Here is a 12,577-nt window from a genome sequence, read left to right on the forward strand (position 1 = left end):
ATTTTCAACTGCTCACACGTTTTAAGCTAAAAATTTGGTTTATGTACCATAAAAACTCAAAAAATACAAAGTTCTTTGTGTTTAAACAACACAGATTTTTTTACAGATATTTTTGTTCCAGATACAGATGTTCAGATTTTTTTCAAGGGAAAACACAGATTTAAATGTGGCAACCCTGCCCGCAGCGCAGTAGAGGCAGCACAAAAGGAAAAAGTCAAATAGCTCTGAGTTTTCCTTCGATGTGGGACGGAAAGTGGTTTCTGCTCGGGTGTTTGCCGTGTCATCAATAGTTTTGCGTTTTTGGATCGTATAATAATCCATGGCGGAAAAAGTGATCAGTTACACAATTATAACTACGTGATAGTAGCAATCGCCAGAAAAGGTGAGTTGGGATGATAATACGAATAATACGAGGACCTAACAGAGCTCAACCAGGGACGATGAAAAAATGGGCTTCCATTTTCTCCTCGGTCGACGAACAAAATTTCAAACATGGCGGCGATAATTTTTAAGAGCTATTCAACCCAGACGAAATATAAAATAAGGAAAGTTTAAAGTAAATTTATCGTAGCAGCAGTAGAATGTGCCTTCTCTGCGGACTGTTTGTACATTGGTAATCAAGCAGAAATTGGATTCTTGGACGGAGATTAATTTTTCTTCGAATTTATGCAATCGAAAGTGGTAATGAAATGAGCGAATGGTGAGACCACACGAAAACCAGTTCAGAGTGTTCGTCTATGTGTTCTACTATACGTACACGTACAGCGAAAAAAGTGGTTTGCTGCTGATGTATAATTTCCTGTTTTATTAATCGCCTGTGCTCATCTTTTCAACGTACAGCGACTTAGAGAAAATCCCAACCATATTTTTTTTAATTATAATTTTTCTCAATGTTTCGAGACATGCTTTGTGAACATACCATAATAATATACAACGAATGGGCTAATTAGGATCCCAGAGAACTGGAGCGTTGATTTCACGTCTGGATAAAATAGAAACTGTCTAAAATACCGTCAATATGCGTATAAAATGTTTGGTGGATTGTACTAGTAGTTCATTAAACGTCAGTCTGCCAGCAGTTTTATAGACTAGATTGGCGAAATGCAATACCATTTTTCAAAAACATCTGCCAACTACAAAACTTGCAATATCGGCGGATTACATGTATGTTAGCTTGTACCTATACAACTGAACTTTTCGTGAACACTCGAATAGAAGAAACAGGATTACATCTAGTTTAAAAATTTGACGAGCTATTGAGGTTCCATGCAACGTTATTTGAATGATTTATCAATTTTATTTGACTTAGTTTTTTGTTTGATGTTATTCATATATTACATAACTTTGAAATGAGGCATTTCAACATCCATTCTAATGATTTAGCTTTATTAAAGAGGCAAGCAACGTATGGCATTTTAACGGATTTTTAACTTCTCTGCGTTTTACGGGCAATAGAAAAGTAGCATATAAGGCTATCCATGGGTGACGTTTCCCTGCTTGTACGTTTGTTATTGTTGCTGTTTTTCAAGCTGCAAAACCAAAACACGACTATATCCGAAATATCGGCAATAATATCAAAAGTGATTTTTTATTGTTGTATTTAGGATTGGCACTCGCGATACTAGAGTTACTGATCGGATAACATTTGTTTTTCACGCTGCTGGATCCGGATTGCATTCAAGTTGCGACCAATTGAACATACATAAAGCTGTCACAAGTTGGAAACAGACTGAAATCAGCTGATCGCAACTGTGTCGTGGACTGCCTTATTCAATGAAAAAATAAGCACCTAAAATGTGAAATTTCACATTTTAGTAAATATCCGACACTCGTTCCTATGAGAAAATTCGGACCTTAAATTTAGTTGCTAAACAATCTGATCATGTTTGTTTACAACCGGATTTTTTTCAAACTGCTTCTTTGTGGAAAGTTTAAATTAGAAATTACAGATTGGACTTGATCATCCGAAGGTACGATTTTTCGAAGGCTCGACGAAAACTGTGGCGTTTGTTTTTTTGTCGATTCTATCTAGAAATGACCAATTCGATGCAGTATTTTACGCTATATGCAGTGTAGGTCACTCAATCCATGAGGAGAGGTGACAGGATTGAATCATCTCATCATGATTAAGTTATGACAAACAACGACGTACAGTCGTTAGATAATTTTTATGTTTTTTTTCGGCATGTTTACCAAGTACAATATTCTTTTTATCAACAAACCGAGTGTTCTCAATGAGAAAAAAAAAACTATAAATATAAAATCGACACGATTATACGGCGAATTCGGTTATCCGAAGTGAAATATTAACTCCGGCTAATCGAGTCCGACCTGGACAAATAACGATTGACGACATTGTTAAAATCGTTGATATCCGAGTGGACAAAATCATCACAAAAATGAACTAAGGTCTTTTTACGCGAATTTCGGAATTCACGCGTTTCTTTTTTTCACACGGGTTTTGGACTTTACGCGGTTTTTTACGCGAAACTAGTGTATTCCAAGCCTGCTGAACTGCAAGTTTGACTTAACCGGTTTCGCTCGCATTTTGTGTTTCCCAACTGGGGCCAAATGTAATAGCTTGGTAAGGTAACTAAACTAGGCTATTATTTTACATCTTTTTTGTTAATATAATATGTTAATGAACAAATTGAAAAAAAATTAGACAGTTGTTTTTCAGATTGTGATGTTATCGGTACTCATGTACATCTATTTCTTTTCTTTGCAGTTTTCGCATTTCCGTAGTACGAGTGTTCGTAGTGCTTGGATTATTCGTCTTCTAGCCTCGGTCACTGTTTATTAACAGGGATTTTCGAAACCTAAGATCGAGAAAAATATACGTTGTTCTTTATTGACAATCGCACAGCTGTCTAGCAGTGTAGAATCATTCCGGATCAATTTCAGAAAGGGCTGGGCTCTGAGTTACTTGCTTCCAAATTCGTCGTTACTGAGACTGACATTTATTAACTAGTACATGTTGTGAACTGTGGAAGGTTAACAGACCAGTGTCAGATTTGTTTTGTGAGTAAAGAAAATCGAAAAACCCCGATTGGATAATTTACTTTAACAGTGCAGCAGCATCAGTGCTTCATTTTACACAATACTGCTCCAGAATATAAATGGTAAGTTCGCTTGATTTTGTTTTTTTCAATATTTTTTTCTATCATGTTTTTGCATCTGTCCTAGTTCTAAGGCGAATGATTCAAATAGTTTTTGGACATTATAAAAACACAATCCTTAAAAGACATCGATTCAAACTACTGTCATACATAATCTTTTGCTTGCCAAAATTAATAATTTCCAAAACGTAATTATTTATGAATGCTAAACATGTGCCGAATCTGTGGCACATGCCTTTTTTGTCAATCGTATATTGATTGCTAATCAAATGCGTTGTATCTCAGTACGATGCAAAGGCTAAACGAGCCGCAATGAAAATTGTTTTTACTTCGCGTTTATTTCCTTAATCAATCATATCATGATTATCATCTCTCGTTCATTCTTCCATGCAGTGGTGTATATGCGGTAGTGTAAAAAGTTGTCGAGGTAAGAAATGACTTGAACTGGAAAACAGCATTAATAAAGAAAAGAACATGTAAGTGCCCCTGCGGGAAAACGAAAAATAATCCATAGAAGTCGAAAATATCAAAGTACAATCCGAAGAGCGCAAAAGGGACGTACGACGGCAGAGGAGATTCACTGCTGTCAAATTTCATATATGTGTGCGTTATCGTAGATCAACTCTGGTTCATGACGTGTGTTGGTCCAAGACGTTTGTAACTTTTCATAAAAGTTTTCCGCGATTTCTCGAGTTTTGATAAAAAAAAACCTACCAATTCTATAATATTTCACATCGCTCGATTTTATGACCAAAAAGAACATGAACCAAAACAAGCAGACGCCATGTTGCCAAATATGTTGGTTACACGATGTTCGACAGATAGATCCCCCCTAGTCGACGGCCTCACCTTAATGTCGAATCGCCACTCCATTATAGTGATGTCGCATCACCTCTTCTACATCGGGCAACCATTCGGTTTGTTTTCATTACTTGGTTGGACTATTAAATTGATAGGTTTAACCAGAATTTACATATCAGCTTGTTTTCTACAACTATATTGTAATTAAAACTTGACAAATGGTTCAGTTGACTTAAAAAATTGTGTTCTGCGATTCATTTAATTATTTTTCGTTATAATCTTATCACATCTTGCTGATTCCCGGTTGTTTGAAATTTTGCGAAGAGGGGTAATTTTTTGCAGATTTTGTGATACCTATCCACATTTTTCTTAAACTTACGAGAGTCGTTCTCCGCTGGTCTAACATAGGCAAATTACTCCCCAACATTGTACGTAAGTGGTTGAAAAATAACAAACTAATGTTGAATGTCAACTTCACCTGCCGCATAGTCCAGGAACGCTAACACTTAACACCAAAATCAGGCACCATACCATTCGAAATCTCCACTTCGCGTGTCCTATCAAGACACTCCCACCATGACTATTAATCGATTCAAGCTATACGCAAATATGGGTGCCGCTGGATTTCAAACACGCTTAATTTCCGCCTCTCCATCTTAACTCGGCTGGCTGGTATACAAAGGTAACACAGCACAAGCATCCATCCAGATCAACTCATCCATCCACAAACAAAGATTCCGACGTCAGCCGCGCGCTCGGCAGTACAGCGTATCTCGCTAGTCACTTCCTAGAAGCGTGACGCTTAGTGCTATTTATGTGTGTCTATAATGGAGTCGCAAACAAGTTCAAATTGACAGCGAGAGCAAATGAGTATTGTCTACTAGATGTACCGTTGTTTGTTTACCTCGGAGGTCCCTGTTTGAGTGCTCCTCCACTTGTTTCGACGCGACAGCAGCTGCGGGCAGCTCAACGAACTTTGAAGGACCAAATAATTATTACTGGTTGAACACGAAAAATAACACTTTGTTGCCTGACTGGTTCGCCTCGATAGAACATCGCATTCGCTTTATAGACGTAGTACAGGAAAGATAAATGATTGCCCTAGTACAGAATAGTCCGATTAACCGCAATCTGGGCGCTCAGTCGTACAATCAACCGACACCCGTATGATAAATGTCTCTTTATCGCGCGTCTATTCAAACTGCAATAACAGTCGCGAATGCACGATCTTCGCAGAGACGGGTTTTGGAGTGTTAGTGGAATTAGCTGATAAACGAGTATTATAAATTAACTTTCGTGTCCAATTCAAGTTTTGATATCGAATGTACGATTCAGCGATGTTAACGAATACTGCAGTTGAACTTCGCTGTTTCACACAACAACTACAATCACGCTCATTCAAACATTGAGAGCTGATTGTTAGGGCGTCGTACACAAATTACGTCACGCTAAAAATCTAGATTTCAGACCCCTCCACCCCTATGTAACGATAAATAACGTTCGATATGACCCCCCCTAAAATTACGTAACGCTGGACATCCTGCCCCCCCTTCCAAATTTGCAATTTTGTGCAAACATTACAGTTACGTAACGGTCTCAACTACCCCCCCCCCCTTCCCCCTATGTAACAATAAGTAACGCGGACTCAACCCCCCTTCCCCCCCTTCATGCGTTACATAATTTGTGTACGACGCCTAATGCAAAAATAACCCAGCCGGTTTATGTATAGCTGGAGAATATCTGAATGCAGGCATCAGGCATATTATATATCTAGTGCAAACATAATAACAGTAGTTGAACATACGATGTTTCTTGTAATGTAATAACAGTAGTTGATGAATGTTTGAATGTATGTACATTAGAAAAACTTTGCACAAAGTTAAATATGTTCACTAGAGTGACAATGACTGTATGGAAAAAATTCATCATCGAATACAAAGAACCGAATCTATGCCAAATGATTTAAAATGCATATACGTCGAAAAAAAATGTGGGCCGTTTTTTGGGCAACCGAGGGCTTGATATGAAATATTTTAGAATTGGCCCCATAAATGACTCACAGCTTACTCCAAACCACATGTAAATTATTTTAATCAGGGTGCCGAAAACCTGGAAAAACTTGGAAAATCAGGGAGTTCATTTTTTGATCAGGAAAATCAGGGAATATCAGGGAAAACTGAAAAATATTCAGGGTAAAATTTTTAACCGAGAGGCCATTCCTTTTTGACCGACACTCTAGCGAAAAAACTGACTTTATCTTTCTGCATGTCTTCAGCTTCATATATTCAACCATTTCTGAGGAACTATTAACGTGTAAACCTGTAGAGTTTTTTGTATGGTGACCTAGTTGGTTCGATTCTGCCAGTTATGGAAAAGATTATGGTTTCAGTCAAAGTCGACAGCGGATTCGCAGCAAAACCTGCGTTGACTGGAATCAAGCTTGGTTGGCCGGATAAGCATATTTTACATTTTCCACATTCAGTTTTTTTGTGGTAATGGGAAAAAATCATGCTGTTTCTTTATACCGTGTTTGTCCTATTTACTGGATTTCAATAAGGAAAGATGCCACCTTAACGAGTGTTTTGGAAGAGGTTTTTTTTCTCTATTAAAACAAACAGTAGCTACACAACAACAGAGTATCTTGCGCCTGGAAATTCGTTATCTTTAAATTTTGTATTGCTTTTTTCCAACCCTCATAAATATATTTATTTGGCAGAATTTAGCTATTAATTCGATAGTCATGCGCCTAAAAAAAAAACAATGCTTGAATATCTTGGTGTGAGAATAGCAATTTATTCAGGGCAAAAATGAAAAAATAAAGAAACTAAAATGGATTCAATCGCGATAGAAAAAAATCTTCCCCAAAGAAAAACTGACTACATTCGAAAAATGTAGACTGAACGATAAAGAACGTTACCGAATAGGAAAAGAATATAAGCATTTATAGCCTCGCGGATAAAAGGTTTCTGGGGCACCGAACATATATTTCTGTACCGTTCATCATAAAACTGCTTATCTGTAGTCACAATTTGTTTGACTTTGTTCCGGGACATAATAAATATGCTTAATATCATTGAGGACACCAAATAATACAACAAACTTTTTAAAAATAATAAAGCTTCAAATAACACAAATTTTTATCAATAATCGCTGTTATTATTTGCTAGTTTCATCCGAATCAACTTAAAATAAGGGCAAACTGCCCATTTTCGGGTGCCAGTGCCATTGATGTTGGTAACGTGCCAAATGCTTGGTAGCTGACAGGCGTGCCATCTCCGTGAATAAATACATGAAGACTTCAAACTGACGTAAGCGAATCTTGCATTATATCGTCTGCCATTATAGCGCTGATAAAACTGGATAGGTATGGATTGGCTTAGTAGGAGTGAAAATGAAAGTAGGAGATAGGTTTTTCACTAGGATCAGACGGTATATACATTGTTTGCTTTATTGTTTTATAAACTTCAAATTTGGTATTCAATTTTTTAATATTTTCGAAGTAATTTAATTTCTCATTTTAAATATTTTAACCATGTTTTGACACTGTATGTAACTCTAAAACTAAGAGCATTTCAGTCGAACAAATCGTTTATTTAATATCTTGAATTTTGTTCAGCAGCACCATTTTTAGATTGGACCTTTTAAAAAAGCCAGTCGGATTTTTTTTCTGAGTTAGAAATATTACCGAAGTTTTGATATAAAAGGCACAACTGTGTAATGTTTCAGCGTAATAAAAAACGACAATTTTAAAAATGTCATTTTTCGTTAAATTACGAATTGTTTCATTTTCGAAAGTATGGCAAAGCCACCTATAATACAGGTCAATTTTTTTGGTAGTTTTTTGTATTTGTAATGTACAATGGACGGTTCAGGCTTATCCGTCTCGTCTTTTAACTTAGTTAGTCATTGATCGAGCGAAACTGACTGCACAAATTCAACATAAGGTACATGATTTGGTCATACTAATTTGAAATACCTACAGATGATATATAAAAACAACTAAATTTTATAATTCGATGACGTTGCAATAAACACTTAAAATATTTTTTTTTTAATTTGGTCATACTAAGTTGAAATATCTACAGATGATAGGTAAAAATTACTCAATTATATATTTCCTTGACGTTGCAATAAACACTTACAATGAATTTTTTTCATACCTATTTCAGATATTGACCAAATATAAAAAGCAGAGAACGGTAAGCATTTTTTTTGACGTGGGACTACGTCTTTGTTTTCTATACTGGGATGCATTCTGTAAAACTGGAAATGAAACTGGCAAATGTTTCATCAGATTTCAAACGATAATAACAGCATAACTCTACATGATGGATAACGATAACCAATATGTTGTTGGATAGATGAAATATTGGACAATTTTGTAATATGCTAGTTATCATTATTCCATTAAAAAATTTCAAGGACAACCAATCCCATGCGACCATTCCTAGCACAGACGACATGAATAGACACAAACCATTCCCTGTATCAAAAAAAATCAAAAAGGTCAATTCTCGCTGAACATGTGAAAAGGGCCCAAGTGCCATATGTAAACAAGCCACAATTTCACGTTTTTCAATGAATACAAGCTTAATCTACTCGTACAAATAAGATTGTTTGATTAAGAGTAAATTCTTTTATCAATAAATCTTATTGGTAAGAGCAGATTTCGCTTGTATTGATCAAATCAATTTGGCTTGTTTACATATGGCACATGGGCCCTTTTCACATGTTTGGCGAGAATTTATGTTTGCTTCCATGAACTTTGAAGTTTGAAAAAACTTTTTTCTTGAACAATATCTAAACCTGTTGTTAGAGCGTAAAAAAACTGATGTCTTGAAAGAAAACATGCTAGTTAAAGCAACAGTAGTAGTAGTATATGTGGGGCAGAGCGCCGTTGTACTCTCGTCGTCTATCATTGCAGCGTTGCCAGTGGGGGTAAGATGAAACCAATCAATTGTCCGCCATCTCTTCCGGGTTAGAAGACTAGTCTTTCTTGGTTAAGTTTTCGAGGAAACTTATTCAAGAAAGATTGGTCTTGTAGTAGCCATAGATCATTGCACGATGACGTCACAAAACAAGAAGAAGAAAGTGATTTGACATTTATCGCGGGTTTGTTTACATAGAAAAAATTTCGGCTCGAATAAAAAAAGCGGAAGTTTCTTGTTAAAAATTGCGTTTCCAAGAATAAACCAAAAAATCACAGTAACGAATTCGCATAGGTGGAGAACTTTCCCATCTTTATCGTACACGTATCATTCATTTTCACTCCGATCACATAAAAAGTGAATAGAATACCTTGTAAACAAACCCGTGGGAAGTGTCAGAAAATAGAGGTTATTTTTCGTGTGCAATGATCTATGGGATGGTTGACAAACAATGGGTATGCCACTTATACTTTTCCTGAATGTATCATTTTCACGAAGCTTAGTTTCTCGAGTGTAAATCTTCTTCAAATTATCGTTTGGAATTTAGTAGTTGATTAATATCAGTGTACGAAGTGACAGTTCTCCGCTGTTGTTTTCAGATTTTTTGTTACTTTTTAAACACAATCCTATTACATCCATTTGACATTCTAACTAGCCGTATGAATTGTCCAGCTTTACTTCAAAGCATCAACATCCACGTCCCATCTCGTACTCTTCGATACCATGATGCGCTTTGGCTCCCAGCTAGTAGGACAACCTATGGATTTAATAATCCATTTAGTGCATTCATCCGTGCTTTTAACGCTGTTTGCGACTATTTCGATTTCTATATTAGTAGAGATGTTTTTGCTAATAGAATTAGGCATTTAATTTTAAACAACAGTCTATACGAAATTTTCGAAGACAAAGAACATAAAAATAAATAAATAAAATATCCTTAAATTCACACAAATCAATAAAAAAATTTCGCTTCTTAGTCTAACTTTTTTTCTTCCAATTTTTTAATGGTCTCTTTTTGGTTCCTTTTCGGTTCCTTTTTTCAGGCATTTGGTCTCTAATCTTCCTATTTCTGAGTCACTCAGTCGCTTGAAGTTCTTCCTGCAATATAACAAGTTATACTTTATTATTATAAGAATCGTGCACGTGGAGCGAACATTTTATTTATGGTTTTCGGGAAGATGTTAAACATCTCTCGGGAAAGTGGTACATTTGATAAAATGTGTTTCGGGATAATGATTTTTTGGGGAATTCTAAATTATCGGCAACGGTTGTAATTTAAATTTTATTCATTCAATTTGTTGCAAATTTTTATTTTGTTCGTAGTTCCTCTATGATCGAACTCAGCTTAGGAGTGACGTTGTCTGAAAAACACAACACTGCGTTCGACTGAGGGCCTTATCAGCATTGCTCCGTGGTACCAACATCGGGCACGTGTTTCTAATAACTGACGGTTACCACCATCAATGCTACACGAGTTCACTTGACACAAAAGAAGCTCTCAGCTGCGGCGTAGAATGAAGTACTAGTATCTTCGACCATCACCGACCAAACGCTGAAGTGTAGGGCGTATTGAGTAAGGTCGCACGAGGAAATCTGCTCGCTTCGAATATATATTGCGTCGCTCAAAACTACACAGTAAAACCTATGAGTCTAGGATTATCGTTTTCTGACGAATCGTATTTGTTCAAGCAGTAAATAAGTTGCGTCGAACTATATTTATCGTTGTTCAACTGTATTAATCTGTATATCTGAGTCGAGCATTATTTAAATTGTTATCATTTCATTGTGTTTTTTTTTAAGTTTTAGTATAACCAACCAAATTAACCAAGCGGCTAACTTTTTTTTAGTATAACCAACCAAATTAACCAAGCGGCTAACTCTGACCAAAAGCATGCGAAGAATGAAAACTTTTAATCATTTTTTTCTGGACAGCTTGCAACTTATCTAGATAGAAATAAAAATCTTACAACTCCATGACTATCTGCGGTAGTTGAAAGCAGTGAACGGCGGATGTTGGTTTCAATGACGTATGAAACTAAAAATGACAGAGTTATGCCGTACAGCACTGCCGAGTAGAATTTAATGATCGAAAACTATATGTTTCGCATCGATACCATACTGGCAGCGGATTCGCGTCGGATATGGACCTTTCCGGTCTGGTCGGGACGTAGCAGCTGAGTATACGTACGGGCATGCGAGCATGTCAGAACACACGATTATAAAGGAAGGTTCGTTCGGTACGTCTTTATACCATGGTTGGCAGAACCATGGCATCTCCGCACAACCCTTGCTCTTTATGTTTTATCCACGTGCGGTCTTGACCGAAATACACAAAAGCTTCTACTGCATGAATAGTGGTTTCCGACTGACTACAAAGAAGCGACACTGGTATATTTTCTCAATACCGACCACACATAGACGCTGTAGAAGTTTGGTGTGTGTAGGAATTTGTGTATGTACGAGACAGACATGGTCAGCTCTTTATGGACATTTTCGGCTCACAGATACGCATCAAAGACTGCACTTGGCAGGTTATACTATTCTTTGTTCGTGGTGCATTACAAATGATATAAGACTTGAAGGGTATATGTGGTATACGAACCCAATCACTCCTCACGAATCGCGTTACTGTTAAATATCCCTCTATTATCTCTATTATTTTTCGATCGCTTTCGACCGTCGTTCTGATAAAGTACTAAAAAGTCATTTGACTAACCGCAATAAATATTGACGGTGTCAATTTAAAGAAAGAATCATTAACTTTTAAACCTCACAACTTAACCGCTCATCTTAGAGGCTAGAATCAAAATTTTAACACAGCTGCACCTGCGGATGATTTTTAGAGGTTTATACATAGTTTGCCTCGTCACTACAGCTCAACATCAACACCAACAGTTGAATGGAGGTTGCCATTACATTTAGATGAAGAACGTACATTCAAGAGCGCGTCGAACTGTTGCTGTTCAGTTGAACTGAGTCATGGTCAAAGCCAAGTCACTAGGAATTACCACCGCGCGCTCGACGATGATGATGGTGATGGATTTGCGTTTCCTTTGGTTGGTAGTAGTCGTATCGTAATCTCCACCGCGACGAGAAAATTGAGACTACTGCGGAAAACGATTGTTTATCCTCTTGTTCGTATTCGCATTAGTCGTTTCGTTATTCAAAGGTAGAGCGAGTTAGGCAGGGATGTTTTTTTTTTTTGTGTATGCTAACTTCTTATGCTTTGTTGGCAGAATGATTTCAAAACTTATTAGAGATAATCATTCTTTTCTATGTCCAGGTGTTGTGGAAGGCAAAAATTGAGCTGAGTTGTTTCGAACGAGGTTACCGTCACCTACTCAATTGCGTTGCGTCGGTCTCTGGAAGGTTATCTCCATTGGGGATATCATGGAAGTTGCGAGTCTTTTGTATGAACTGAGCAAATGATACAAATGATAAACTTTGATATGATAAACATTCTCACGACGGTCTTGTGACTTATCTCCGGAGCCAGTTTGCTTTTTTTATTGAATTTATCTATCGACTGAAACAGATATTTGTTGATGAATAATTTACGGATCTGTATGTGTTTCAATTAGAGAATACGGAAACATGTCCAGCTAGTTTTGAACAGTGAAATCTGGCAGCTCTTTAAATAATCCTTCCTTCACTCAGACTGACTTGCTCAATCTAAAGGGATTTTTCCTATTCCTCAAACGTATTCCATTAGGTCAGTATCAGTGTGTT

General features: G+C 36.8%; 1 protein-coding gene across 3 annotated transcripts in view; it reads left to right on the plus strand.

The window, feature by feature from the left end:
- The first annotated feature begins 202 nt into the window (after positions 1–202).
- LOC129729689 (AN1-type zinc finger protein 6) overlaps positions 203–12,577 on the plus strand; it is a 43,913-nt gene continuing 31,538 nt past the window's right edge. The window contains exons 1-3 of one of the 3 annotated variants that reach the window (XM_055688481.1): positions 203–382; positions 2,729–3,122; positions 8,090–8,119. The gene's annotated coding sequence lies outside the window, so the exon portion shown is untranslated. The remainder of the gene's footprint in view (positions 383–2,728; positions 3,123–8,089; positions 8,120–12,577) is intronic. The other 2 variants (XM_055688570.1, XM_055688729.1) reach the window with 2 other exon arrangements.

This window comes from Wyeomyia smithii, chromosome 1 (genome assembly GCF_029784165.1).
Source record: "Wyeomyia smithii strain HCP4-BCI-WySm-NY-G18 chromosome 1, ASM2978416v1, whole genome shotgun sequence".
Classification (NCBI taxonomy): domain Eukaryota; kingdom Metazoa; phylum Arthropoda; class Insecta; order Diptera; family Culicidae; genus Wyeomyia; species Wyeomyia smithii.